The following is a 16,185-nucleotide window of genomic DNA, read 5'->3' on the forward strand; positions in this document are numbered from 1 at the left end:
ACAATCATCTTGGACTATCTGATTTTCAAATTTTTCCTGTATATATTAATTGAAATTATGGGTATGTCATATTTAGAATAAATCTGTCTATCTACAAAGCTTCGGAATAGATATTTGACAACACTGTTGTAAAAACTTGTTGGCGATTCTCAGACACCAGAGGCTAGTAGATCAACGACATCAAAGCAGACGGGACATTCTTTAAAACGTCTTCTTCATTCGGGTTCGAACAACATGAGGGAGCGCAATAATGACAGCATTTTAGCAGATTTCTTTTGGCCTTAAAGCAATTGTTTACATCGCGAGACCTGATATCACGCGATACTTCCTGACGCGGCCCGCCGGCTCAAAGTTGCAAGTGCGGATTTTCCGCTCACGGGCACCAGGGGGGTGCGAAACGACCACCATTCAACCCGAAATAAGTAATATAACCATTCCAATGACTCTGAAGCTGTTCAGTTAAGGTACAAAAGTTACTTAGTTCACCTTTAACACCAAGATACTTAAATTTAGAATTCACCAAGTGGAAGGGTATGTCATTCTGTTTTAGTTTTTGGCCAGACTGATTTATGGGTAGACATTCACTCTTCTGTAAGTTCAATTTATACCCAGAAAATTTCCCAAAATCATCTAATAGATGTATTATCCCGGGGATAGATGCAGTCGGGCTGGTAACATACACTGTTAACCCTTGCTGTAAAAAAAGCCGTAATTCAGACAGTATCATACCATTTTCCATTAAAACAGTAATATACCGTAGAAAACAAAAATAGCCTACAGGAATATACTGTAAATGAACAGTGCTCAAAATCGACACTCAGAGGCTGTTTTCCCAATCACACCCTATACCCTCATTCACTATTCCCTACATTAGTTCACTAATATAGTCCACTTGACAGAGTGAATGAAAAGAAGTGAGTGAATTGAGAAACTGATGAACACCTGATGAGCAGAATCACTGAAGGACAGAGAAAAAAGAACAGAAAAAAGAGAAACACAAGAACTACAACTGACTTCCAGTAACACTGAGTGTGAAACCAGTTTACAAACCAGTTTATGATTATTTATTTCATACATGTACAAAAGTTATTGTTGAGAATTAACAGAGATTTAGTTAATAATAAAATTTGTTGTCACCATGATGGAGATCAGTATTTGCTTTAGTTGGTCTCTTGTCCCTGGACTTCTTACCTTTCATCTCTCTCTGACTGCTGTAACAGTGAGTTTATAAAACACATTTGATATGGCAAGAAAAAGTTAAGAGGAAGTTGATTAGGTGTTTTTGTTCTTTTGTGATGATGTCACAATCATCTTGGACTATCTGATTTTCAAATTTTTCCTGTATATATTAATTGAAATTATGGGTATGTCATATTTAGAATAAATCTGTCTATCTACAAAATGAAATCAACATTTCTGTAATCAGGTCTTCTGAAAAATAACAATCATATAGTGCATTCAATTTTATTTTACTCCTACTTGGTTCAGACACACAGATATCAACAATCAGCATATGAATCTCAACAATGGTGAAAAGTTTCATGTCGCAATGCATGCTGGGTTCCAGGATAATATAAAACTCCCAGCATGCACTGCTGCATGAATAATAATAAAAAGAAAATAAATATTGCCACCATTGTTGAGATTAATGTGCTAAATTGTGATATCTCTGTGTTTCTAAAACACACTGTTGCTCTGTTTTTTTTGGTTTATGCATGATGTGTTAAAAAAAAAGAGTCATAGTAATTTATTGCTGTAGTTTCACAGTAGTGCTAATGTAACACTTTTGATTGAGGATAAAACTCTGAATGAATAAGAATTAATTCCTTAGTGAATGAACAGGCAATATGATGATTTCGTCATCATAAGCATTACAACCACAATCATTCATAAACTGTGTGCGCACAAGTGTGACTTGCAAAAACGCAGCTCAAGCAGCAAAAGAAAAATAAATGTTTTAGCATCAGCATCCCAACTAAAGCAAGCACTGATCTCTATAATGGTAACTTCAAACAAACATTTTCAATAACAATTTCTGTATGACAGAAATAAAGTCATACTGGTTAATAATAAGTGTAATAATGTGTAATGGCTGGAAGTCAGTCGTAGTTATTGTGTTTCTCTATTTTCTGTTCTTGTGTTTCTCTTTTCTTCAATGATTCTGCTTATTAACAGCAGGTGTTCATCACTAATGCTCAACAATCACTTACATATTCCCTTAATTATCTCACTGCAACACTGTCTCAGTGTTACTTTTTACTCTTTGTAGTGTGGATTTCCCTGTGGGGTTGGAAGGGTTAACAGTGTAAGATAAAAAGACACACCCACAAAATGTATTTTAACAGTAATAAACTGTAAGTTATGAAACAGGTTTATACTGGCAACATTGTTGCCAGTAGTTTACTGTAAAATTTCGTTTTTGGGGTCACCATTGTGCAGAAGAGTAGAGCCTGTGCTTCAGTCCAGGAGAAGATCTACAACCATTGATGATATGCTGCATGTTGCTTTATTTAACAGGCGGTGACTGTGTAGTTGCTGGTCCAGTGGAAATCTCTTTATTTACAAAAGTTTTGTTGTGGTTTCAAATGAAATAAGTTCACAGTAATACTTTGCTCACGTTATTAATGCATTATACATTTTAGTTTAATACATGTAAATGACAGTTGGTCAATTTAAGGTTTCTGCAAGTGAAATTAGTTAACTCGAGTTTTAGTGCATTTTACAGTAACATACTGTAGATTACAGTAAAGAACTGCACAATTAACAGTAAATTACTGGCAACAGTGTTGCCAGTATTTTACTGTAAAAAAAAACGGTAAGGTCTAACAGTGTAGAGTAACAAGTCGTCAGCATATAAAGCCAATTTATATTCAGTTCCCTTGCGGATTATGCCCTGAAATATCGGAAGTGTTCTAAGCATTATTGAAAGGGGTTCAATAGCTATGGCAAAAAGTATTGGAGATAGAGGACATCCCTGGCTCGTACCCCGTGATAAAGTAAAATACTCAGATTTTGCATTATTAGTATAAACTGAAGCTTGAGGGCCAGCATATAATAAACGTATCCATGAAATCAATCGATCCCCAAAACCGAACTCCTCTAATGTCCTAAACAGATAAGCCCATTCTATCCTATCAAATGCCTTTTCGGCATCTAACGAGATGATCACCTCAGCGGAGCTATTGTTTTGTCCTGAGTATAAAATATTAAAAAGAGTACGGATATTAGAAAATGAATGCCGTCCTTTTATGATTCTGCTTGTTAACATCAGATGTCTTCAATAATGCTCAATCATCACTCAATTAATCACTTAATTGTCTCATTAACTTTAACACTGCTTCAGTGTTACTTTAACACCATGTAGAGTGGGACCATATGTGCTCTGCCCAGTCAACACTATGATCTCACAGTGATGTCACCATGTGGTCACAACGTCTGCAATCTGAGTTCACAGTGTTCTAAAAGTGTAACCGCACAGCGCTCTCACTGTGTGCTCAAACTATGACCACAATATGAGCTCATCCCAGCTAGAAATGTTATTGTTCTATGAATGTTTTGAGAGCATTATGTTATGTTCTTGTAATATTTTCTGTAGTTAATTTTATTTTTGTAACCAGAATGTTCTCCTAAAAGGTAGGATAACACTCTCTATAAACATTTCAAACATGTTTAGTGATGACATTGATAGAACATTATCCCCCCTAACATTCTTAGACAGTTATAGCGGGAACTTTCGATGTTTAGAAATTATGTTTAAGAGGTTTACATGTTGAAGTTTGTTTGAAGAGTTTGGTCACCATTGTAGAGGTCAGTGTTTGCTGTAGTTGGTCTCTTTGGTCTTAGGGCTGGGCGCTTTAAATCGCGATATTGTCATGCGCATCTCATCAGTAAAGCCGGTTCCTTGATTAGTAGTAAATCACCATCACCTGCTTTCAGATGGAGTGGCATTGACTACAAAGAGCCGTAGTTAACTGACAAGCTGAGCCATATCGCATTAATATCACGGACGTATCACCAGCGATAATTAATGCGATATGGCTCAGCTTGTCAGTTAACTACGGCTCTTTGTACACAGCAAAAGCTCCAGTGTTAAATTAACACTCCTGGGAGTGTATGAGTCCACACTCAAGAGTGTTGAAGTTAATGAGATAATTAAGTGATTAATTTTGTGATGATTGAACATTATTGAAGTCACCTGATGTTAACAAGCAGAATCACTGAAGGAGAAAATCTCAAATTGTAAGTTACCGTTATGACGATCAATGGTTGCTTTAGTTGGGCTCTAGGCCCATATATTATTAACTTTAGATTTTGTTTGGCTGTTGTTTCTGAATTATAATCACCAGTTGAACAAAGAATAAAGTGATCTGATGATGTTGATTATGTTATGACAATCATCATTTGAACTTGATCACTGAACTCATTAAAATCCTTCTTTCTGACTTCGATTTATGTTGTTAGTTAGTGAATCTGCATAAATGCCCAGAATTTTTTTATATAATATAAAGGATTTCTTAAAAGTTGTTAAAAAAAAAAAAAAAAAAAATCATTCTTTTAGGCACACACAGATGTCAAGATTCAGTCTATGCATCTCAACAATGGTGAGGAGCAGAATATTCAATTAGGAAAAGTAAATTACATAGACAATTCAGATCATAATTTATTCATACCGCAATGCATGATGGGAGCCATTAATGAGTTGTGATTGGTGGCAGCCACTGCAACATGCTTTATTATTGTCACCATTGTTGAGATTCACAGGCTGATTATTGATGTCTGTGTTTTAAATGAATTTATCTGAATGTCTATTGATCAGAAAAATGTTTATTAAATATTTTGAATTATAAGTAAAGTACTGATAATCATAGGCTGAAGAATCACTAAACTGCTGCTAAGTTAAACCAAACTATCTCAATAAGTTTCCTTTTTCAGATCACAGCATGATTATGTCAAAACATAACCAACACTATAACATAACATTTTACTTTGTTCATATAACTGTTATAAATCAATAACAGCAGACAAACAACAGTAAATATTAAAGTAAACATATAATGGTCTAGAGCCCAACTAAAGCAAACACCCATCACCTTAATGGTAACTTACAATTTGTGATTTTCTTCTTCAGTGATTCTGCTTGTTAACATCAGGTGTCTTCAATAATGCTCAATCATCACTAAATTAATCACTTAATTATCTCCTCAGCCCTAAATGCCGCTCCATCTGAAAGCAGGTGATGGTGATTTACTACTAATCAAGGAACCGGCTTTACTGACGAGATGCGCATAACAATATTGCGATTTAAATCGCCCAGCCCTAGTGTCCATAATATGAGCACACAGTGAGTGCACAGTGCGGTTACACTTTTAGCTCACTGTGAACTCACATTGTGGTCATATGGAGAGATCACTGTGAGATAAACGTGTTGGTTGGGTGAGCAGTGTTAATTTACTGTGTAGAGTAAAGGGATTTGTGATTTTCTTTTAAGTAGGCTACTTGATTTATAGAAGTGGCAAATTGATAATTCATGTTGTTATTTTTAATAAATAGAAATAAATATAGAACAGATTATTCATATTGCCAATAGACAATTACATTAATACACATTTAGCTGGTTAGTTAAATGATTTGAAATTACTTTCTTCACTGACAGACAAAAATAAAAAGCCTATATCAGTCAAAGCTCAGCTTTAGGAGGGGAAAAGACAGAGCAAGATAAAAACAAAGAGAAAAAGAGTGTGATGCTGATGAGGTGAGAAAAAAAAAAACAGCTGCCCGCACATGGTTTTAAAGCTATTGTCATCCAATTTTTTTTGGCCTTCAAAACATCTTAAAATGCACACATGTAGATCAGAGAAATCAAAATTTTCTCGGGGGAGCATGCACCCGAACCCCCCTAAATACATTGCATTCAGGACCTCAGTGATTATAAAACCCTGCCATATGCATGTTACTGGATGAATGAATGAAACTAGTTAATAGTGAGCATTAGACCATAAACTAACTTTTTTTTTTTTTTTTTACATCATACCCTCATTGGGAGCTGAGCCCCCCTAAAATGAAAATCCTAGAATCGCCCCTGCTTGAGTTAGGAGTCAAATAAACTCCCAGGAGAGTTAATTTAACACTGGAGTTTTTGCTGTGCACCATTTTTGTTTTTTGATGTTATAATGATTTAATATCAACAAATTGACTTACAAAATAATTTCCTTTATTTCAAGGCTACTCAAATATAGTGATAAGTTAAAATCTACCTTTAAATAATTAAGGTATCATTAAAACCTTTAAAAAAACTTCTTTTTTTTTTTTACAAAAAAAATTACTTAGCAGAGGCTGTCTTTTGATATTGTACCTTAACCTTTAAAAGAAACGGTACATATGTGTACCTTTTAATGCTTGGGAACATATGTACCTTTTTCACCCTCAAAAAGGTATATACCTTGAGGTCCAATAATAAGCCCTATGGGATACGTTAGTGTAGATTGTACCTTGGGGGACAGAAATGGACTCCTACTGTACCCCTATTTCTGACAGTGTATCTCTATTAGATCAAACAGCGCTGCCGTGGAAACCAGGAGAAACATTGTGCCATGATTAAAGGGATACTTCATCTCTGGAAAGATGAATGTGTATTTAAATTGGGTCATTTATGTCGTAGAAATGTGAATGAGAAAAGCCAGAAATGTATTTTTGGCTTATATGGATGAAAGACAACAACTCCCAGAATGCACTTCACTGCATTCGTAGGCAACAGACAACAACTCCCAGAATGCACTTCACTGCATTCGCTGCACAAGGAGGCCACTCCCAAGCCACGCCTACCGGTTAGAGAGCAGTTGTAAACAATAAAGCTAAGCTACTAGTCTCCGTGTGTCTGCCCGGGCTTTTGGGATCGCACAAAATGTCCGGGATTCGGCTTTTGCGTTCTGTCGCCATTCATTATGTTTACTGTGGCGAGCAGGACGAGGCTGAGGGGCGCGGGAGAACGGCGTGAGGCCGGCGGCGTGATTACTGATGACCGACACCTGTGAGACGCACCGGTCTCGTATCTCTCACGGAGGAGCGGGAATTTTCTTAACAATGTTAAAACGCACATTAACCGATCACTTGTTTAGCGTTCATGTAAACACTACAATCAGATTCACCAATCGGAATGAATTCAGTTAGATTGAAACAAAAGGTGTGCATGTAAACAATGAATGGCGACCACAAAAGCAAAAGCTGAATCCCGGACATTTTGGACAATCTCGATGGCTGGACATGTCCGGCAAAAAGAGGATGTATGGTAACCCCTACTACTTAGCTTTCTCCACAGAATAAGAACCCGATAGCTTAGCTTCCAAAGAAAGACGGCTGACACTGTGTACATTCTGTGAGTGAGATCCCACCCTCTATGGGCGGTTTGAAAACATGCAGGACACCCCCTACTACAACACTAACCAGCACCATCACTTTTTTCTTTGTTCATCTGGCTGTTATAACTCACCAACAGCAGCCAAACAAAATCTAAAGTTAATAATATAAGGGTCAAGAGCCCAACTAAAGCAAATACTGATCACCATAATGGTGGCTTACAATTTGTGATTTTCTCCTTCAGTGATTCTGCTTGTTAACATCAGATGTCTTCAATAATGTTCAATCATCACTCAATTAATCACTTAATTAGCTCATTAACTTTAACACTCTCGAGTGTGGACTCATATAAACTCCCAGGAGTGTTAATTTAACACTGGAGTGTTTGCTGTGTACTAACAATATAAGGGCACCCCAGGAAACTTTATAAATCATAAAATAATCCAGTTCATGATCCCTTTAAAGCATAAGGGTAGAGTGAGGGGAAATGCCCCCTTGGGGTAAAATGCCCCCCTTATAATTAATGCCTTATTCTGAATGATCATATTTTAGATCCCTTATTCCGACCCCATACTTACACTTAACAACTACATTACTAACTATTAAAAAGCAGCAAATTAGGAGTTTCTTGAGGCAAAAGTTGTAGTTAATAGTTAAACGTGAAACCTTAAAATAAAGTATTTCCCTTTTGGGTCCCCATTAACCCTACTACAGGTGTGAAAACTTACATAAAAAAAAAAAAAATACAATTTACATTCAGTTATTTCATTAGTTGACTGGCTATTTAGTATTAAAAAAAAAACATATTTAGAAAATGAAATACATAATTCTTACCTTCAGTTCCTTCACAGTCCAGTTATAATTATTAAGTTTAGTTAAATGTCTATAAATCACCTGTTGTTGCATTTAAACAAATTAAGCTGACATTTGTCTCTGAATAGTCTTTTGAATAGTCTTTTTTTTTCTGCATTTTAATGTTTAGAAATGACACCAGTGACTTGTACTTAAGCTCTTAACAGTAATATTAATATTGTTTTAAAATCACATTTTACCTTATTTCTTTGTGTCCCTGGTATGTTAATAGATTAAATCTTCTGATTATTTTCAACTGAATCTATAGCTCATTTCGGCAGTGATATTTATATAAAAAAACTGTCTCTTTGCCCTCATGGACCCAGGGCAGGTTGGTTAATATTTTAGATTGACGTCACCACCAGCACATCATTGTGGGATTAGTGTCTTTAACCCCTTCCCCTTCACCCCCAATTTTGGCAAGTGCTGCATACATGAAATGCCCAAAATAAAAAGGTTACTGCTCATAAGTAATTCTGAATAGAAACATAACACACATACATTTAGAAAGCCAACACTTGAGAGTTTATAGTTCAAGACTCAAAATTAACCAGACTGTTATTAATATTGAGATATATAAGCTCAAACATATTTTGAACTAAAATAATCTGGGATCACCAGTGATTTCTACAGGAATGTACTGTAAATTAACAGCGCTCAAAGTCGACACTCAGAGGCTGTTTTCCCAATCACACCCTTTACCCTCATTCACTATTCCCTACATTAGTTCACTAATACAGTCCACTTGACAGAGTGAATTAAAAGAAGTGAGTGAATTGAGACACTGATGAACACATGATAAGCAGAATCACTGAAGGACAGAGAAACAAGAAGAGAAACACAAGAACTGCAAGTGACTTCCAACTAGTGTGAAACCAGTTTACAAACCAGTTTAACATTATTTATTTCATACATGTGCAAAAGTTCTTGTTGAGAATTAACAGATATTTAGTTGTTGATATTTTAGTGAAAATAATAAAGTGTGTAGTCACCATGATGTAGATCAGTGTTTGATTTAGTTGGTCTCTTGACCTTTGACTTTATAACATTAGTTTCTCACTAGATGCTGTAACTGTGAGTTTATAAAACACATTTGTTATAGCAAGAAAAAGCCAAGAGGAAGATGATCAGGTGTTTTAGGCTGTTGTGATGATGCCATAATCATCCTGGACATGTCTGATTCTCTGATCACATTCTGTATATAAGCTTTGACTTTATGGGTATTTAATATTTATTGTTTATCTGTTAATATACAACATGAAATACAGTAATATTTCTGTAACCAGTTAATTTGAAGGATATTGAAATCATAGAGTGCATTAAAACATTTAGAACTCTTGCTGGACTCAGACACACACAGACATCAACAATCAGCATATGAATCTCAACAATGGTGACAATCAAAAGTACCTTTCTGCAATGCATGCTGGGTTTCAGGATAGTATAAAACTCCCAGCATGCACTGCTGCATAAATAAAATAATGCCACCATTGTTGAGATTCACGTGCTAATTTTTGATATCTCTGTGTTTCTACAATATAGTGTAGCTTTGTTTCATGATGTGTAAAAAAAAAAAAAAAATCATCATTGTGACTCATTGCTGTAGTTTAACAGTGGTGGTAAATATAACACTTATAATACAGAATTAAACTCTGAATGAGGTTAGTGATTGAACAGGCTATATGATGATTTGGGCATTGCAATCAAGATAACTGCAATCATTCACTAACCATGTGTGTATGCACATGTGTGATCTGCAAAAACACAGTTCAAGCAGCAAGAGAGAACCTAATGTTAAAAAGTCAAGAGTAAAGAGTCAAGAGTCCAGAACCCAACTAAAGCAAACATTTATCTTTAAAATGGAAACTTCAAACCAAACATTTTCAATTAAACATCTCAATAACAACTTCTGTAGATGTATGACAAATATAAAGTCATACTGGTTAATAATAAGTGTAATAGTGCGTAATGGCTGGAAGTCAGTTGTATTTCTTAGGGATGGGCGATATATCGCACGATATTGTTATGCGCATCTCGTCAGTAAAGCCGGTTCCCTTGATTAGTAAATCACCATCACCTGCTTTCAGATGGAGCGGTGTTAAATTAACACTCCTGGGGCTGGGAGTGTATATGAGTCCACACTCAAGAGTGTTAAAGTTAATGAGATAATTAAGTGATTATTAAGTGACTATTGAGCATTATTGAAAATACCTGATGTTAACAAGCAGAATCACTGAAGGAGAAAATCACAAATTGTAAGTTACCATTAAGGTGATGGGTGTTTGCTTTAGTTGGGCTATAGACCATTATATGTTTACTTTAATGTTTACTGTTGTTTGTCTGCTGTTATTGATTTCTAACAGTTAAATGAACAAAGTTAAATGTGATCTGATAGTGTTGGTTATGTTTTGACATAATCATGCTGTGATCTGAAAAAGGAAACTTATTGAGATAGTTTGGTTTAACTTGTTAGCAGCAGTTTAGTGATTCTTCAGCCTATGATTATCAGTACTTTACTTATAATTCAAAATATTTAATAAACATTGTTCTGATCAATAGATATTCAGATTACTTCATTTAAAACACAGACATCAATAAACAGCCTGTGAATCTCAACAATGGTGACAATAATAAAGCATGTTGCAGTGGCTGCCACCAATCACAACTCATTAATGGCTCCCATCATGCATTGCGGTATGAATAAATTATGATCTGAATTGTCTATGTAATTTACTTTTCCTAATTGAATATTCTGCTCATCACCATTGTTGAGATGCATTGACTGAATCGTGACATCTGTGTGTGCCTAAAAGAATGATTTAAAAAAAAAAAAAAAACTTTTAAGAAATCCTTTATATTATATCAAAAATTCTCAATTTAACCAACAACATAAATCGAAGTCAGAAAGAAGGATCTTAATGAGTTCAGTGATCAAGTTCAAATTATGAATGTTATAATATAACCAACATCATCAGACAACTCTTTCCTTTGTTCAACTGGCAGTTACAATTCAGATACAACAACCAAACAAAATCTAAAGCAAACATATAATGGTCAAGAACCCAACTAAAGCAAACACCCATCACCACAATGGTAACTTACAATTTGTGATTTTCTCCTTCAGTGATTCTACTTGTTAACATCAGGTGTCTTCAATAATGTTCAATCATCACTAAATTAATCACTTAATTATCTCATTAACTTAAACACTCTTGAGTGTGGACTCATACACTCCCAGGAGTGTTAATTTAACACTGGAGTTTTTGCTGTGTACAAAGAGCCGTAGTTAACTGACAACCTGAGCCATATCGCATTAATTATTGCTGCCGATACGTCCGCGATATTAATGCGATATGGCTCAGCTTGTCAGTTAACTACGGCTCTTTGTAGTAAATGCCACTCCATCTGAAAGCAGGTGAAGGAGATTTACTACTAATCAAGGAACCGGCTTTACTGACGAGATGCGCATAACAATATCGTGCGATATATCGCCCATCCCTAGTATTTCTTGTGTTTCTCTATTTTCTGTTCTTGTGTTTCTCTTTTCTTCAGTGATTCTGCTTGTTAACAGCAGGTGTTCATCACTAATGCTCAACAATCACTTACATATTCCCTTAATTATCTCACTGCAACACTGCGTCAATGTTACTTTTTACTCTTTAGTGTGGATTTTCCTGTGGGGTTGAAAGGGTTAACAGTGTACGATAAAAAGACACACCCACGAAATGTATTTTAAAAGTAATAAACTGTAAGTTATAAAACAGGTATATACTGGAACAATGTTTTTTGGGTCACCGTTGTGCTGAAAAGTAGAGCCTGTGCTTCAGTCCAGGAGAAGATCTTTGCTGTTTTGACATGTAATGTATATTGCATTAATAGAAATATAATGTCAAAAGAAAGACTCAATATCACGAAATAACAAAATATGTTTGTTTTTTGTTTTTTTCCCATCTTGCAGTTCAAGGTGTCCATAGGCTCTGAGTAAAATAAGGGTGAATAAATAAATGTATTAAGCATTTATAAAATGTAAGTTAATAATGGCTTACTATTTGGCAGGTATTGTGTTAAAGTCAACCTTTTTATGCAGTTTTAACTGCATTGACTAAGTTTAATGCATCTTTAAATTAGTTATTAGTCATTAACAAACACCTTTAAAAACTCTTTACAAAGGGTTGTCACAGCGGCCAAAAAAACACAATAGATATAATAAGAGTTAACCCTCTGGGGACTAAGCCCTTTTTGGTCCGTTTTCTCTATTTTTACATTTGGGGTTATAAACCATATAATGGAGATGGAACACCATGTGTTTGGTATCTATGGATTCAGAAGACCCACTGTAAAAAAGAATACATTGATTTTATTAATATCTAATTAATAAAAATGAGGCAACAGATTACAAGCAATATTATTAATTAAATTTAACTAATTAGAATTGAGTAATAATTAATCAAATGAATTCCTTAAAAGTTAACCATTTAAAATGAGTAAAATTTACAAAATATCTTTTATTGCCAACATTGAAGACACCTGGTGTTAACAAGCAGAATCACTGAAGGAGAAAACCATAATTAAAGTCACCATTGTGGAGATCAGTGTGTGTTTTAGTTGGGCTCTTGACCTTAAATTGTTTACTTTAAAGGTGCATTGCGCAAGAGTCTGAGTTTTCGCAGAACTACGCCCCCTCTGGCGGCAAGCGAAACTGCAACCAGAGGTGTGCACGCTCACGGACCACACGCACACGCACGAGCACGAGCTGGTCATAACCCAAGGAGCATCAGCCGCACAAATCTTTTGTTTACAATCATAATGTCTTCAGAGGTAATAAAGTTTTAAATCTGCAAACTAATTTAAAATATGTGAAAGGAAAGGCAATTGAGTAAATAACACACTTATGTGTGAGGGAAAAAATGGGGGTAGTAGAAAATTCCCATCTATCTCCATGTTGAACTGTCTTATGTGTTTACTGTAGCCTATCCACTTATGACTATTATTATGGAAACACGTTCATGAACAATATAAGTTATTACTTTGTAAAAGCTCAAAATAGTAATCATGATACCATACCATACACAGTCGGTCAACAAAGTACACCCAAATGTCTCAAGGTAATAAACAATCAAGTGGCACTATGACGTTACCATAAAAGCCAAACAGGCCAATCCGCCGAAGATTTGCGGGGGTTTAGCCTGTTTTATTGATCAGCTAAGTAGCATATTCCAATAGCAATACATCGTATAATTTGCTCAAAATTTGTGTCTAAGTATCTAACTTATATATCAGCATTTTATATCACAATCATTCTGAACCTGATCACTGACAATGGTTAGTAAAACCTATTCCGATTGTACATTTATCTAGCTTACGCTAAAGCATTACACATTTTATGGATCGTCATTTATTGTCATTATTGGCCGTATCAGACATTAGAGAATGGGATATATCTTACCTTTTTATCAAGAAAAAAGCCAACTGAGGATCCCGTTTGAGCCCTAGAGCAGACCGGAGATCTCTCCATTTGTTGAAAGCCTTCCCTATGTTTACTCTCGTCTTACCCCGACGCCTGTCTGACTCCAATTTGGACCTTTTGGTTGCACTAGACAAAAGTTCTCTTTTTTTATCTTACGTGGAGTTTGCGTTGGTGTTTGAAATGAACTACAAGCCGGTCTCTTATAATCTCTTAGAATCCATTTTCTACGGAGAATGGCGGCGTCGGCGCATACACAAACCTGCCAGACATATGAGCGTGCCGTGAACGCGCATGACGTCACACCCAGTCTCAGATTCCGACCCGAATCCCTCTTATTTATTTTACTGTACAGGATTATAGAGGCAATCGCAGTGATCAGAGAAGGGCTCATTCAGACCATCAGGCAATTGTTTAAGCATGTATGGGTTAGAAAACGGGTATTTTTAACATGAAAAGTTGCGCAATGCACCTTTAAGTTTTGTTCGGCTGCTGTACGAGTTATAACAGCCAGATGAACAAAGAGAAAAGGTGATGTAATGGCGTTGGTTGTGTTTTAACATAATCATTATTTCACAATTATTAGACCAGAATCACTGAACCTCATATAGAGTCCAATTTATGAGTTAAGTTAACTTTATTAATTACAGCAGTATAATATTATTAGCGGTTTCAATGAAATCCAAATGATCAAATCAATAATAAAAAATAAATAAATATGTATGTATGGTGTTTTTTTTTTTTGTTTTTTTTTTGGCACAAACACACATCAAGATTTTGCGTATGAATCTCAGCAATGGTGACGAACAGATCACTTCTGAACATAAGCTCATTATTTATTCATGCAGCAATGCATGATGGGAGCCATGAATGAGTTTTGATTGGTGGAACCCAGAATGCACTGCAACATGCTTTATAAATGTCACCATTGTTGAGATTCACAGGCTGATTAGTGTCTCCTTTTTATGTAAGAGAAACTTTTTTGAAATTATTTGCCTTACATTGTATAAGTTAAAAATACTATGCCGTACAAGGCCAGTGCTGCTATAATTAATAAAGTAAACCTAACTTATAAATTGGACTCTATATGAGTTCAGTGATTCAGATCTAATGATTGTGAAATGATGATTATGTTCAAACACAACCAACACCATCAGATCATCTTTTCTATGTGTTCATCTGACTGTTATAACTCATGTACAGCAGCCAAAAGAAACTTAAAGTTAATAATTTAAGGTCAAGAGCCCAACTAAAACACACACTGATCTCCACAATGGTGACTTTAATTATGGTTTTCTCCTTCAGTGATTCTGCTTGTTAACACCAGGTGTCTTCAATGTTGGCAATAAAATATATTTTGTAAATTTTACTCATTTTAAATGGTTAACTTTTAAGGAATTCATTTGATTAATTATTACTCAATTCTAATTTGTTAAATTTAATTAATAATATTGCTTGTAATCTGTTGCCTCATTTTTTATTAATTAGATATCAATAAAATCAATGTATTCTTTTTTACAGTGTAAGCTAACATAAGAATGCATAGAATGTGTTTATAAAGGAAGTATGAGTAAAAAATGTACAATAAACTAGAGAATTTCAAAAACGAAAGTTTTATTTTAGTCATTTATTACTGAAACTCACACCTCACACAACAATAGTGAACAGTTTTTGAACTAAAAGTATATTTTTCAAACCCTTTGCTAGACAGATATTTGTAATTGTTCAATCAAAAGTGTAAAGAACAATGAAATAATGAACTTTATATACAGCGTTTTTTCAAAAAGCTGTCAGCTTCGGATTTCTCCTCGTCACTTTCCAATAATTGTTCCAGAGCTTGTTCTAAGGTAAATCTTTTACTACTTGCCATCATACAAGTGCTAAAACAATAAAAAAACAATGCTATAATTGCTAATATGCTATAAATATTAAATATTGCTAATATATATAAATATTATAATCGTTCTGTCTCTCTCTCATATAAATCTCTGTGTATAATACTCCGCTCCGTTCTCTCTCTGTCTCCTTCTCCACTCTACGCTGTTTAGGGTCATATCACTTACTATAATACCACCCTTTGCAAGGCTACTTAGTCCTCTGATTAGCTAGAATATGTCATGGTAACCTTCCTCTGATTGGGTAAGAAAAATATTCCTCCGAGCAGCAATTTTTCCATTGGTCTTTGCACGTGGAATATACCAAACAACATCGATTACATTGGCCTTATACGCAGTGGTATTACGCAACAAGGAAGTGTGTATACCATATGCCATTGTTTTCAGCGGAATCTGAGGAAAACGGCAAAAAAGACCACATCTCTCTATCATTAATAGTTTTTAAGATAATTACACATTTGTTAAAGTATGCCATTTTGGGCGATACCGCCCAATCCGTACCGAGAGGGTTAAGAGCCCAACTAATGGAAACACTAATCACTGTTATGGTGACTTCAAATTAAACGCATTAGAGTTAAACCTCTGTTAATTCTCAATAAAAAACTTCTGTAGACGTCTGAC

General features: G+C 35.1%; 2 protein-coding genes across 5 annotated transcripts in view; one reads left to right on the forward strand and one right to left on the reverse strand.

Moving 5' to 3' along the window:
- LOC307163452 (uncharacterized protein) overlaps positions 1-8,521 on the reverse strand; it is a 38,212-nt gene extending 29,691 nt beyond the window's left edge. For 2 of the 4 annotated variants that reach the window (XM_079879491.1, XM_079879490.1), the window contains exon 1: positions 8,188-8,468. The gene's annotated coding sequence lies outside the window, so the exon portion shown is untranslated. Of the gene's footprint in view, positions 1-8,187 lie in introns of all 4 variants that reach the window. The other 2 variants (XM_079879489.1, XM_079879488.1) reach the window with 2 other exon arrangements.
- The window catches only part of LOC307163798 (ecto-ADP-ribosyltransferase 5-like), a 172,652-nt gene that overhangs the window by 112,468 nt on the left and 43,999 nt on the right, over positions 1-16,185 (forward strand). The window lies entirely within an intron of this gene.

Source organism: Squalius cephalus, assembly GCF_949319135.1.
Source record: "Squalius cephalus genome assembly, chromosome: 1".
NCBI lineage: Eukaryota > Metazoa > Chordata > Actinopteri > Cypriniformes > Leuciscidae > Squalius > Squalius cephalus.